The sequence below is a fragment of the Malania oleifera genome, chromosome 6 (genome assembly GCF_029873635.1).
Source record: "Malania oleifera isolate guangnan ecotype guangnan chromosome 6, ASM2987363v1, whole genome shotgun sequence".
Lineage (NCBI taxonomy): Eukaryota > Viridiplantae > Streptophyta > Magnoliopsida > Santalales > Ximeniaceae > Malania > Malania oleifera.
This window is the reverse complement of record NC_080422.1, coordinates 74,655,875-74,672,032: the sequence shown is the minus strand read 5'-3', so window position 1 is coordinate 74,672,032 and position 16,158 is coordinate 74,655,875.

Here is a 16,158-nt window from a genome sequence, read left to right as displayed (position 1 = left end):
TCCATTCACCCTTCAATTTGATGTCTTTAAGGTAAAACACTTGTTCTACCTGCGTCGCAAGCACGAAAGGGTCATTTTGATACCAGGTCTTGCTAAAATTAACACTGGTGAAGTAGGCATCGGTGTTTATCCCAGTCTTTTTATTGTTGATGTCCCACCAGGTACACTTGAACAGGTGGACGACTCTGTTTGCTCTATAGCTAAGCTCTATAATGTCATCCACCACACCAAAGTAGTCAATTTCTTTATCTCCTTCTGTGCCTAACATCACAACCCCACAATTTTGGGTTCTTCTATGCAGTTTGAGGGACTTTGTATGAAATTGTAACCCGTTGATAATGCAACCGCTGTAGCGGTTAACTCATTTATTGGGGCCACATGCCAACGTGTGCAAATCTTTTCTTGCAGTTGATTCCTTATTGTAATACATGACTTTCATCTATTAAATAAACAAGAGTTTAGAAGAATAAACTGTCAATATTGAAAACATACATTGCTTCTCACTCAAGTAGTTTTTGTTACTTACATGACTCACAAACCAATTGATAAATTTCTTCTTATGTCTTTCGTCAACATTCTGTTCATTTTGGGCTAGGAGTTCAGCTTTATGTTCGCTATATGCAACAGTAGTACATGTTAATGTCAAGTAAGTATATAATTATGCATATGTAAATACAATGCAAAGTAAGGAGTTTGGAACCACGTACTCGATATATGGAACAGTTTCATCACAATTGTTGAGGACGTAAAAATGAGCCTTTTCTAGGTCGTCCATATCAATGAAATCGTAAACTCGTGCACCGAGAGGCCGAACATTTTCTCGAAACTTCATCTTTGGCATTAATAGCATGAATTTCTTCATTTCGCTCATCACGAGTAAACATTGTGTCAATGTCATGTAGATACATTGAGCAAAATGCAAGACATTCACTGTCAATGTATGCTTCAATGATTGAACCTTCTGGCCGTGCCTTATTGCGCACATACCCCTTCAAAGTGGGCAAGAACATGTGCATTTTACATAGCATTATAGACTTGTAGACACAATAAAGAAAAATAAAATAAAAACAAGGAAATCACGTGACCATTATACAAGGACTTTATACTTTACCTCTCAATAGGATACATCCAACGATATTGAATCGGTCCTCCAATTATGGCCTCCCTTGGTAAATGGATAGCAAGGTGAACCATCACAACAAAGAAAGCTGGCAGAAAAATTTTCTCTAACTCTCATAGTATGATCAAGATGTCATCCTCTAACCGTTCAAGTACGTTTACGCTCAATTTTTTTAAGCACAATTGCTGAAAAAAGAATCCTAGCTCAATCAACACCGAGCAAACATCTTCAGTCAAGTGTCCACGAAGGAAAATTGGTAGAACTTGTTGTATAAGGATGTGACAGTCATGACTTTTCATTCCTAGAATCTTCCCTTCCTTTGTGTTTATGCATCGAGCTATGTTTGATGCATATCCATCGGGAAACTTCACTAATTTCAACCATTCGAAAAATTTATTCTTCCCATCTTTCGAAAATGTGTAACAAGCTGATGGCATGAGAATTTTGTCCCCATCACGAAATAGGTGCAACTCAGGTCATATTCCCATATCTTCCATAACTCGATGAGCATTTGTGGCGTCCTTTGTCTTCCCATTTATATTAAGCAATGTACCAATGACATTCTCACAAATGTTCTTTTCGATGTGCATGACATCCAAGTTGTGGCATAGTAGAAAATCTTTCCAGTATGGAAACTCAAAGAAGATGCTTCTCTTTGTCCAATTTAACTCATACTCAGTGCGTTTTCTTTTTCTACTGGTCAGTGGTTTCCCAAATTTTACATCTCTGATCAACCTTAGCTAGTTTAATATCTCTTCCCCACTTAGCCACTTTGGCGGCGACCTTTGTTCAGGTTTTCCATTGAAGCTTCTGACGCCACGAGTCCTCCAAGGATGTCCAGTTCGTAGAAAACGACGATGACACATAAAGTATAACTTGTGGCCATGCTTCAAGGATAAGGACCCAACATCCTTATTACATACTGGGCATGCTAAGTAACCTTTTGTGCTCCAACCTGATAGGTTGCCGTATGCGGGGAAATCATTAATTGTCCATAAGACTGCAGCATGCATCTGAAATGTTGTCTCGGTTCCCACATCGAATGTCTCCACTCCTTTTTCCCATAATTCTTTTAACTCATCAATTAACTTACGCAGGTAAACATCAATATCATTACTAGGTGCTCTCAGTCCAGAAATCAGCAGAGACATATAAATGAAAGGTTCTTTTATACATCGCCATAGCGGCATATTGTATGACATCATCGTAACTGCCCATATGCTATATGGGCTGGTCATGTTACCGAAAGGATTGAACACATCTTAAGTAAGGCCAAGTGTGATGTTACGAGGATCACTAGCAAACCACAAATGCATTTTATCAAATTCGGCCCAAGCTTTCGAGTCCACTGGATGGCTAAAGGTGTTTCCATCTTGAAGACGTTTCTCTTGATGTCATCTCATATCTGTACCAGTCTTTTTGTACATATACAATCGTTGCAGCTACGAGATTAATGGACAATATTGCAAAACTTTTTTGGGGATCTTTTTACCTTTTTCTAGATTAGTTTTATACCTTGTTTCACCACATTCTGGGCACTCGTTCGCATTTTCATTTTCACCATAAAAGAGTGCACAATCATACCTACATGCATGTATTAGAGTGTAACCGAGACCCAATTCACGCATGTATATCTTAGCCTCATAAAAAGACTTGGGAAGTGTTTCACCATCAGGCAGGGCTGCCTTAATGAAGTTTAAATGCATGTTGAATGCGTTTTAAGATAACCCATGCATTGTCCTTGTATGAAGCAACTTTATCAGAAACTCTAATTTTGAGAACTTTTTACAGTTTGGATATAGGGGTACCCGTGCATCCCTCATGAGATTAGCAAATGGTTTACCGAGTTGATTCAACATATTAGGATCGCAAGGTATGGTACCCGGTGAAGTAGTTTCATCACTAGTATGCGACACACTGACATCACCCGTGCCCACTGCAATCCCCCTTTGCAAGTCACCTAAAATTTTGATTAACCCTTCCGAAAGTGTGTCACCACCTACTATATTTGCCCCCTCATCTTCATCGTCATCATTATCGCTTTGAACTGCGTAATCTTCACCATGGAACACCCATCTTGTGTACCTTTTTCTCCTTTCCAAAGTTTAACAAATGTGAATGGACCTGATTAATGTGTTTGAATGTAATGTTTTGGCATTTCTTGCAAGGACACCTTATTCTACTGGCTTTGTCTGCACGAGGACGTGCGAACTCTATGAAATCATGTACCCCTTTCACGTATTCTGGAAAAAACCTACCCCGAGCGTTCATCCAAATCTTATCCATGTTCATTAATTACCCTATAATATGTTCAAGTAAATGGTATTCATTATATTCTCATAATGTTTATCATGCATGCATCGTGAATCTTATAATCAACCATCATACTCTAAAGGGTACGGATCATATCCCATTCAGGAATGTTGCATTTACATTGTGATCAATCGCTCAAATTCCTTCGTCGTAGTTGTTATAAATTTCGACAGTATCTCCCCATGGCTCTCCAAGTACACGAGATGGGGGAAGTGAAAATTTTGCTAGTTTTTCATCACTAACAAATTGTCACGACACCCCACTATGCACCCAGAGAACACAAGTCGAGACACGCTTGAAATATATAATGACAATTGAGAAAGGGTGAACGATGACAACAATGTAAATACAACTTCTTGAACTGTCCACATTGGACAATCCAAGAATGATTGAAATACAAACTTTGCTAATCGTAAGTGAAACAAATAATAAACATGTTCAAGTAATTATTTGTCAACAAAGTATGACTAATAATCAATTGAAATATAACAATTGATTTGTCTCACATGTACGATTAGGAATGAATGTATAGTAACCGTTCTTGGACGGATCTAAGCTTCAATGAATACATGAAGTTGAAAAAAAAAAAAAAAAACATGTAAGGGGCTACGATTTCAGGCTTTGGTTTTGAGGAATATAAGACTTATCTATGCATTACATGTACGCATTTGTTTTTTAATAATATGTGTAAGGATGATCAATTTTATCTAATGCAATGGATGACTTAATATGACATTTTTTTCAAAGTGGTGTAAAGTCGTTTCCTTTTTTAAGGATTTTCGATATAAAATAGTTAGAATGGAGAATAGTTTTCATTTTTACTAAATCCAAAAAGGGAATATTGCACCAAAGTGAAATGCCAAAATACTAAAAACTAGTAGAATTGCACAAGAAATATAAATATAAATAGAGGAATAGCATAATTTCACAAGCAATAGAACTAAACACATTAAAATAGCATTATTCCATCACCTTGAAGCAAAATACTACAATTAAATACAATGTGAAACATGAAATGAAAGTAATTGTGTGTGTTGGAGAAAGGGCGGAGATCCTATTCATTCGGATTAATACCCACGCACTAGCTCACGTCATGCTTGTTATGGTGATTAGCTCTGCTACTTAAAAAAGATAAGATAGTAGAAATGGAAAGAAAGATAATTGTCAACCATGGGTTGGTTGGACTGATTTGAGCCACCCCGTTGAGTCATGCAAATTTATAGTCAAACTAGTAACCACAATTACAAACATTTATTAATAAACTACTCATTAGTACTAAATAAAAGATAACAAAATAAAATGACAATTTAAGACCACTTGTCTACGCCTAAGTACATTATATATGCATATTTATTACTAGAAATAAAAGCTAACTTAATTCACCAACTTTTTGTTTAGAATCATCGAGATAACTAGGCTTTCATTTGGGAGCACTTTAAAAAAGTGCTTATAGTACTTGTCACTTAAAATAAATACTTTTACAGAAAGTTAGTGCTTCGGTTGTACTCTCATTGCAAGAAGTGCTCTCTTAGAGCTACTTTTTTGAGAGCTATTTAAGCCTCCATTTGTAAGCATTTTAAAAAGAGTTTATGGTATTTATCATTTGAAATGAACACTTTCGTAAATTCACTCCGGCATCAAACCAAAATTTAAAAACTATACTCCACATTTGAATGATAATGTGGAAGATAGTTTACGTTTTTTTATTAGGTCACACGGGCTTTCTCGTATTTGTGGGTTAAACGGTCTATATCACATTATCACCGATCTAATAAATAAATAAATAAATAAAGAGAGAAAAAACATTGTGGGTCATTGTCCAAGATTAGAGTGCACTCCCAGTTATTTCCTAAATGTTCATGTACAAAGCATGCGGCTTTAGGAACTATTTTGGTAGGAAGCAAAGGACGGGGAGCAGCAATGAAGGTTCCCCCATTTGTTGCTTCTATTTATTTGTTCACTGTTATTTTGTTTAGTGCTAAATGCGAGTAGTGAGATTAAGATATTTTTGCTACCTTCATGTTCAAAGCATGCGGCTTTGTAAAACTACATACAATTTGTGATGCCAAATGGGAAGATAAAAGGGGAGTGTAGCAAAGAATTTGAATGAGAAGAGAAAGTGGTGTGAAATAAATATGTTTAAATGATCAATTTCTTTTACCTTGTTTTTGTTTCTTCTTTTGCTTTATTGAGTTTTTGATCATTTAAGGGGATGGGAGGAGCGAAGGAAGAGAAAATTTTTCTTGTGAGGCATAAGCACGATAAATGTGGGGGAGGCATGCAATGGACATTGTTAATTTAAGATTTTTCGTATCTCACCTCTTTGAGTCATATTTTTATCTTTATTTTTAAGATACAAACAAAATTTTAATTTGCAAAATAATTAAATAAATCAATTTGATACATAATTTTGATATGGTGAATGTCATTTTATCTAATTTTAATTAATTTTTAGAGGAATAATATTAACTATTTATATTGTGTGTCAATGAGTTATGCTTTTAATTTATAGAATATTGATATATGTTTGATGTTTGATATGTGAATGCCATTTGAGGCTTTCGGTTTATAGAATATTGAAATGTGTTTAATCTTTAAGTTTTTGTTAACCGATTTTAATAACAACTCATTTTGTTTTTAAAATTTTTCTTTTGTTATGAATGTTTTGATTCTGTTTTGGGATTATTTAGCTTTCATAAGACTTACGAACCCTAAAAAAGACTTAAATTAGGTGTTAGAATTTCTACCTATGTTTTTCTTGGATATGTTATTAATAGTACAACCTTTGGATTTTTAGACCTTGAGAATAATTTTATTTTTTAACTGAGTGATGCAGGAAATTTCCTTTTAAGAGGAAAATAGCGTGGCTCAAGACATTAGTAATAATGTCTCTACGGAACCTAGCTCATCTACTCTTAATTTAAAGAATAATAGAAATTTTGATATTGAACCTATAAAAAGCTAGAGTTGAAAGAATTTTGATCATGACTATTTTGTTTATGTTTTAAGAGGGGAGTTAAATTACATTATAAGATGCATTTTTATCACTTGATGCAATTTTTTCGAAAGAGGATGTGAATAATGTGATGGAATTTCTAATTTCTAGCTAAACATGAAAATTGATAGATTTACCACTGGGTTGTAAAGGGTGCAATTAGGCCATTGAAAAGGAACTCATACTGGATGGATCAATAGACAAGTAGAAGGTGGCCTTGTAGCCAAAGGTTTTAAACAAAGGATAAGATTTTGATGGTTTTAATACCTTTTCTCTAGTTTCTAGAAGTATATCCATTAAATTATTGATTGTGATTTCTACAATTTATGATCTATTACACATCGGCCTACACGAAGAAATTTATATGAACCAATCCAAAGGCATTATAGAGCCTTGCCAATTACTAAAACAAAGTGTACAAGTTAAATCCCAAATTAGTGGTATAAAAAAGTATTGATTCCTCCATGATTAAGAATAGATATAGAACAGATTAGTCTAACAAGTTTGTCTATTATAAATCTCAGGAAGACTCACATGTTATTTTCTATGTGGAGAACTTTAGTTCAAATTTGCATATCATGAATGAAAATACATGTGTGCTTAAGCATATTGAGATCAAAGAATTAAGTGAGACTAATGCTACTTTAGTCAAGAACATTACAAGATCATGTGATGGTATATTTCTTGATCAATTGCATTACATTGAGAAAATTTTGAATCAATGTGGTTGTGATAAGTGTAAGCATGTATCTACTCTTTTCAATTTAAGTAATCACTTATTTCCTATTGAGAGTGAAAATTAAGTGGTTAATCAAAAGGAATAGTGGTAGCCTAAGATATGCAATTGATTTAACTGGACCTAATATTGTATATGTAGTATGAGAACTTAGTAAATTTCTAGCAAGTGAGGTGGAAAATATGCTCTTGAGCGTATAATTAAATATTTAGCTAGAACCAAATACAATGGCTTGTTTTACTAAGTAGCCTTTTGGAATGAATGAGCAGAATTCGAAATCTCCTTGTCTTTACGTGCTTTGTTTCACCAGCATTATTCAATAAAGGCATTTATATTGAAAATAATCCTTTGGCCACCAGAGTTATCAAAATACCATAATACAGAGCTCATACTTGGGACAAATATGAAAATTTGTCTCTAATTAGAAAATTAAGGGAGGAACATGTATTCGCAAGTATTTGTCTCCCCTAATTGGATAAAAACCTATTAATTGAATTTTGATTAATGGTTTGAAATGGCATAATTTTGATCCACATTTTCTAGGGGTGAGCATAATTCGGGGAAACCCGAATTAACTGAATTAACCGATCAATTTCGGTCGGTTCGGTTCGGTTAAAAAATAGGTCGGTTCGGTTCGGTTATGGGTGTACCAAATTTCGGTTAATCGGTTATCGGTTCGGTTAAAAGAAATTTTAATTCGGTTAACCGAATTACCCGAAATAATAATAAATTAAAATTTAAATATAAACTAATAATATATATATACGCGGGATGGGGGAAAGATTATTCTAAGAGAAATTAAAATTATGAATTGAGTTTTAAGATTATTTTTATTACGTAAAAATAAGACTAAAGTTTGAGATTGCGTAAAAATAAGACTAAAGTTATAATTATAATCTATTTTTAATAATTAATTTAAAATAAATTCGGTTAAATTCGGTTAACCGAATTACCCGAAAAGGTAATTCGGTCGGATAAGGTTCGGTTAACATGTCTTATTCGGTCGGTTCGGTTAATAAAAATCATTAACCGAAAATTTCGGTTAATTCGGTTAATTAACCGAATTTGACCGAACCGACCGTTTGCTCACCCCTAACATTTTCTACCAAATCGAAATTTGAGTTTTATTAGCGATTTGAGAAGTATGGCTAATCAAAACATGTCTGCCCCTACACACTTGCACTAAATCAACTTCTTTCCACAATCTTATGTTGAGATTTGATAATTAAAAGAAATGCACTTAATAATAACAATAATTTTTTTAAAAAAATATGTGATTTTTTTTTTCAAAGTTGTGTTCATACTTGATGTATTAACTAAAATCATATATCTTTGAGCATATTTTAAAATTTTAGCACTAAATCCAGAAATTGTCAAATGCACAGATACAATGAAAGAGAAGCTTACAGAGAAGAGCAACAGACTCCAACAACTTCCTGGCAGTGGCTTGCGGCTCATAGGCACTGGTTTGCGGTGGAGGGGAGTCAGGCAACAACTTGTGATGGAGGGGAATCGGGCGATGACCTCTGGCGACTCGCAGACGGTCACTTGTGAAGAGGGGAACTAAGTGACGGCCTACGGCGACTCGCAGGCAGTGGCTTGCGGCCGAGAGCAGGGGGAGACTGGGAGAGACGATCGCGGGAGCAGGAGGCCGGGGAAGAAGAGGAGTTGGAGCAGGAGGTTTGTGGGAGTAGGCGGAAGGGAAGAGGCCAGCTGGAGAAGGAGGGGAAAGCAGCGTGGGAAAATACTCTCCGTCTATTTTTTTTATAAATAACAAAACATTAGTGACGGTCCAAAATTCGTCACTAATAATGGCCAGTTAGTGACGAATTTCTATATTCGTCACTAATAAGGGACCAATGGTGACGAATTTATAAATTCATCATTAATGTTCTGAACTTAAATTTTTTTATATTTTTTTAAAAAAGGAAGTATTAGTGACGAATCTAAAAATTTGTCACTATTGGTCCCTTATTAGTGACGAATTTACAACATCGTCATTAATACTCTGAATTGAATTTTTTTATTTGTTTTAAAAAAGGGAATTATTAGTGACGGTTCTCAAATCCGTCACTACTAAGGGACAAATAGTGACGAATTCAAAAATTCGCTACTAATACTCTGAATTTAAAATTTTTAATTTTTTTAAAATAGGAAGTATTAGTGATAGTTGTTTATCCGTCACTAATAAGGGGTCAATAGTGACGAATTTGTAAATTCGTCTCTAATACTCTAATCTTAAATTTTTTTATTAGTGACAGTTGTCAAATCCGTCACTAATACCCTAAACTAAATTTATTTTATAAATTTTAAATAAAAGAACTATTAGTGACGGTTTCAAAACCGTCCCTAATACCTTATTATTAGTGACGGTTCTCCCAAACCGCCACTAATACCCTTAACCAAATTTATTTTATATTTTTTTTAAATAAAAAAAACTAGTAGTGGCGGTTTTAAAACCGTTACTAATATCCTCTTATTAGTGTGACAGATTGGGATATCCGTCACTAATACCCTTAACTAAAATTTTTTTATATATTTATAAATATTAGTAGTGACGGTTTGTTAATCGTCACTAATAAGTGACTTTTGGTGACGAATTTAATCCGTCACTAATACCATAGAATCGTCGCTAATATTTTCTCGGAAAAATTTTTGGGCGAAAATTGTTTTTCGCGCAGTTTTTAGTGACGAAAGTATTAGTGACGGTTTTAAACCGCCACTAATAGTTTTGTACTAGTGACGGCTGCTAAAACCGTTACTAATGCTTAAATTATTAGTGACGGTTTTGAAAAACCGTGACTAATACAACACTATTAGTGAGGGTTTTAAAACCATCACTAATACTTTCGTCACTAAAAACCTATTTTTTTTGTAGTGTTGACCGTCACTAATACTTTCATCACTAAAAACCTGTTTTTTTGTAGTGTTGGGAATACACCAAAACTAACAATTGGTATCAGAGTCTCGTACCATTGACTTAAACGTTTTTGCTAAAAATCGGGATGACTCAAATTGGTGTATCCCCATTCGGAGAGGGACAGTTACCTTTTCATTCCTTCATTGTTTTTTGGTGTAAACTACCCAAACTGGAAAATTCAAATGAGCATTTTTATAAAATATATGAATTGGAGGGCATGACAGGTGATTGATAAGGGAATTGTATGCTAGTAGAAAATGATATTAATTTAATGCATGCAAATTCACATGCCATGGATTTATTATACTGTGCTTTAGATGCTGATATTTTCCATGAGATTATGACATGTAGTAGTGTATAAGAGATCTGGGTTGAGCTGGAAAAGAGATATGGATAGACCTAGGAAAAGGAAACCATCACTCTAGGGATGTCATGTTCAGATGATCAGGGAGTGGTAAGTGATAGGGATTGTGCATCAACATAACATGAGGTATATGATTATCACTCTAGCTCGTTTGAGGATTCATGTGTTGAATGATGTGTTGCTATATGTGCTGAATTATCTATTGAATATTGTGATAATCTTGTTATTGATGCACGTGATGATTCTTATGAAAAATATTGCAATATATTGTATGATGAATCATTTGGTATTCCTTATGAAAATATTATTATTGTTGCATGTAATGATTCATGTGAAAATTATTGTGTTAATTCTTTTGATGAATCATGTGCTGAATTGATAAATGAAAGCATGCCTTCGTACGAAAAACTAGAAAATGCTTTATTGAAAATGAATAAGTTTCTAGTTAAGGTGAACAAGAAGAAGGTATCTTTCAAAAATGAAAAATGAAAGGATAGCTCAACAATTAGAAAAATTGAAGGAATATCATGCTATCCTTGAGAAGAAAAGATTAAGAAGGTCTTGAAAATCATCTGTTTAGAAAGAAAAATTGACAATTATTTTGAAATGATTTTCAAATCTAAGAAGTATAGTTCAAATAAACCCTTAGGGGCTAAAAGAAATAAATCTTTTGAAAAAGGTTCATCTTGTGAATCCCATTGTCATGCCTCATTGAGTAAAAATAGATTAAATAAGCATACTCTTTTATGTATATTCAATACCTGCTTATTTTGGAAAACTATGTGGCATATGTGGTTTAACTGTCTATTTAGAAGTGCAAGAGGGTTAGAAAAGGAAATGAAATAGATAATCAGCAAGACAAACCCCATAGGACCTAAGCAAAAATGGATTTAGATTAAAATTATCAAATTAATTATTTTTCTCCTTAGACCCTAGGACTAGATTTAGGGGGTAATGATGATTAAAAGGCAAGGAAGTGGTCATTGCTTAAAATTCCAAAACTTAGTATTTGCATTCTCTATATACTATTTTGTTATACTAAGATTAAAATCCACTTTCAAAATGGACAAAACACTTTCACTTGGTAAACAGTTCAAATTGCTTAACTCTCGCTTAAATATGGATATCCAAAGTTAAGCATACTTTGTCCATTGCACAAGTTTGAGTTTTAGGAAATGAATCCTTCTATTTTATACATCTTGTACTAAACTCATCTTTGAATATGAAATGCCTAAATCAAAATCAAGTCATCACTCTAGGCTTAAGACACTATTGATCATAAATGACTAATATATATTGAGTGCTCATCATAAGACATCCCTTCTACTCACCAGTTGTATCTTTGCTATAAATCATGATCATGTCTTAAGGATACACTTCAATCACCAAAGAGCATCAGTTATTAGTTATTCATATACTCCACATTGCTCTTTTCCAAAATAAGTTAGGACATGTTCTTTAGAATTCTTACCTTGTATAATGTCCTGCTTCTACCAAAATACTCTTCTGAACATATTAATAATTTAATCTTTAAGAGTATTTATCCCTGCTAGCTTCGTAAGCTCTCAAGCATTAACATTAAATCATTTAGAGCTTCACCTCTTCAGAATAAGTTAAATGGCTAAAATGATTGCTTTAGGTTTCTATTTAAAAATAAAAAATAAAAAAAATAAAGATATATGGTTCAAAGAAACCTATGCACAAATTGTTAAATATGAAAGTCATTCTAACTTGTGCCTCTCACACGTATTAAAATTCACATCAATAGAGGCAATATTGGCTTAGTTCACTTAGAAATATCTATTGTAACTTTTTGGTCCTCTAAGCCGAAAGCATTCATTGCCAAGTTTAAATCACTGAAAATATTATAACTCTTGGCTAAAGAAATTAGAAAATGAAAAAGGCATTAAATGGCTGAGTGCATAACTTAGGGGGAGCTTTTATTCTTCATAATTATATAAATTAAAATGCTCTCATATCCTTATATTGCTTATGCCTTATGCCTATATGTATATAGCATTACAGCACTATCCATGATTCAATAAATGGTTAAAATTTCTTTGATGGATAGTTTATGTATTTTCCTAGCACAAACTACTATTGAGCTATATTGAATACCTTGAGTTGATCATACTACTGGATTGTATGCTTGTGTTGAATGTCTCCTGCATGGCGGATGCAGTGGATGTGTATTGCATGCTGGTAGTGGATATAGGTTCTCGCTTGCTCAAACTGAATTATTTTGAATTGATTGCTTGAATCTATCAGGTTTTGGTACATGAAAATTTAGGAAATGTCTGATTTACAAACGGCATGTTGTCAAAATTTTGACAGGAATTTTCGTAAACCAAAATCTTGTGTTAAATCTGATTATGATAAAATTAACGTTAAAATATTTTTTGGAAAGAATGAATGAAAACTAATTGAATAATAGACTTCATCCTCACATAATCATCCAATGATTAGAGGAGCTCAGCTCCATCCCTATAGAAAGCGCATAAATGACTTATATGCATCACTTCACTTTTTGAAATATTGAGGCTCTTCTGAAAATCCCTGAACATTATATCTTGCACTTGAAGTTCTATAATTTGATATGGAATGTTCTTGGATCATGAACTACATTGCATGCCTTAATATGTACTCTCTGATGCATCTATGGTCTATTGAGACAACTATACTAATCAAGTGACAAATGTAATTGATAAATATTCAATATAGTTGATTTTAAAAATTTGGATTGATGGCTTATACTACTAGGCATAATGAAATAATTCTCTATCTAGAATAAGCAACTTATTGTATCTAAGCATGAATTCCAAACGATAGGGGGAGCATCTAAAATTAAATATTCATTTTGTTATGCTCTCAAATACTTTTATAGCTTAAATCTGTTTTGAATCAAGTGTGGCATGTGCTTAAATAAAATGATTATATTGAAAATCTTAAGTTGAATCATGTTGATTTGCCAGTCATTTGATTTGTCATATGATCTTGCATGTGATTGTTAAATTTTTAGGATCATTATGGTTGTTATTTTCTAGTTATATTGTAGTATGAGCTTCATTGACAAACCAAAAAATTTATGCTTGCTTGTTTTGAATTAAATCTTTTTCAGTAAGCACCCCCAGTTGTAGACACCCCATTTTTACCCAGGCCCAATATATGTATTACTATTATTATTATTATTTTATTATTATTAGTATTATTATTATTTATTCTTATTATTATTATTATTATTAATCTTCACTAATCTTGTTATTTTTATTATTATTATTATTATTATTATTATTATTTTCTGTATTATTATTATTATTAGTATTATTAATAGTACTTTATTATTATTATTATTATTATTATTATTATTATTATTATTTTCATTATTATTTTTATTATTTTTTATTATCATTAGTATTTTTATTACTATTATTACTATTATCCCATTTATTATTATTATTACTTTTGTTTTTATTTCTATTTATATTGTTTATTATTATTATTATTTATTATTTTCATTATTATTGACATTATTTTTAATTATTATTATTAGTATGTTTACCTTTATTATTACTATTATTATTATTATTATTTTATTTATTTATCTTTGTTATTACTATTATTATTATTATTATTTCGGTTATTATTATTATTATTATTATTGTAGTTGTTATTATTATTTTTAGTATCTTTATTATCATTATTATTATTATTATTTATTTATCTTGTTATTATTATTATCATTATTATTATTATTATTATTATTATTATTTTCTGTATTATTATTATCATTAGTATTATTAATAGTACTTTATTATTATTACTATTCTTATTTTCATTAGTATTTTTATTATTATTTTTATCATTAGTATTTTTATTACTATTATTACTATTATCTTATTTATTATTATTATTTTTCATTAGTATTATTATTATTACTTTTATTTTTATTTTTATTTATATTGTTTATTATTATTATTATTATTTATCTTTTCATTAGTATTATTATTATTACTTTTATTTTTATTTATATTTATATTGTTTATTATTATTATTTCATTATCTTTGTTGTTACTATTATTATTATTATTATTTTAATATATATATATATATATATATTTTTACCTTATTATTATTATTACCATATTAATAATTATTCTCATATATATTGTTTCCAAAAAGAAAAAATACCATAAAATGCAAAAAACCAAAAAAGGAAAAGAGGTTGGTTAGGGTTGCTAAAAAAATGTTTATATGAGGGGGCAGCGCACACACAGAGGGACACAGACACAGCCGGGGGGGCAGAGGAACTGAGAAGAAACCTAACAAAAAAAAAAAACCTTTCTTTGCCTCCCTCGGCATCCTCTTCTCAGCAACCAATACCGCCGCCTCCACCGCAGCACTGCCTGCCACCCTCTTCACCCAGCCTCCCATCCATCCTCTTCTCAACACCACTCCCTCGCCCTCCGCAACCACTCCGACCAACTGCAGCCGAGAACCCCCTGCACCGACCATCCTCCACAGCCGCACCAGCAGAAGAAGATTTCTTGTTGCGGCTCCCTGCTCATGGCCACTCTTCATATCTTGTAACCCCGCACGGTGTCACCATCACTCCCCCCAGCCATCACGAGCACCAACAGCGGCCACCGACCCCAGTTCTCCGGCAGCACCCGAGTCTCCTCCAGCAGGCCGCAGAGAAGTCCACAGCCCACCAGCAGCTTCCAGATCGCTGCAACACTCTGGTGATACCCGCCGTCACAGCTCCCGGCGACCGTGCGCCGGTCTTCGTCTCCGGTCCTGTTCCGATCCCTGCTCCATCCCTCAGCCTCCCTCTGTAAGCACCTTTGCACGGCTGTCTATACACACACACACAAACATGAATATACATATATATATATATATATATATATATATATATATATATATATATATATATATATATATATAGGTTCAGTTTATAAAGTGGAAATTTTGTTCTTATTTATTTATGCATGCTGTATATGCACACACACACTGATTGTCACTTATTATTATTTAGTTAAGTTTTATTGCTATTGTTATTTGTATATTGTTATTAGTAAATTGCTTGCATATTATAATTATTATATTAATTGTATTAACGTAATTATTTTGATTTTACTTGTGTTGTATTAATTGTTGTATTATTATTATCATAGAATTTTTATTGTAAGAACTTGTTCTAATATTTAAAGTTTAAATTTTTATCGTATTTGTTACATATGTAATATTGTGGTGAGACTTTTTAGCTGATATTCATGTTTATATCGTTTCTTGTCATATTTATAAATTTATTACTGTTATGAGATATTAATCGTCAGAGTTGTGTTTAAAGGTCATATATTTGTATTCGGTCGTATATATTTACATATTAATATTATGGTACAATGTTGGTGTGTTCTGTTGTGTGTAAATGTATACCATATCTAATTGGTATTGATACTATTTAGGGATTAGGTATTGAGATGATGATGTTTTTTAGCTTTTTGTTTTTTCTTTTTTATTAGCGTTTCTTATTTAATGTTTAGTATTATGATATATTTTTCTGGTTGTTATACTTTAATATCGTTGCCATGTTAATATTATCCATGCTTGTTTATTGTGTATTTATTTTGCATAATTATATTGTTGCGATGCATGTTATGTTATTGTACATTTATTTATGCATATCATTGTATTGTTGTGCTTTCTTGTT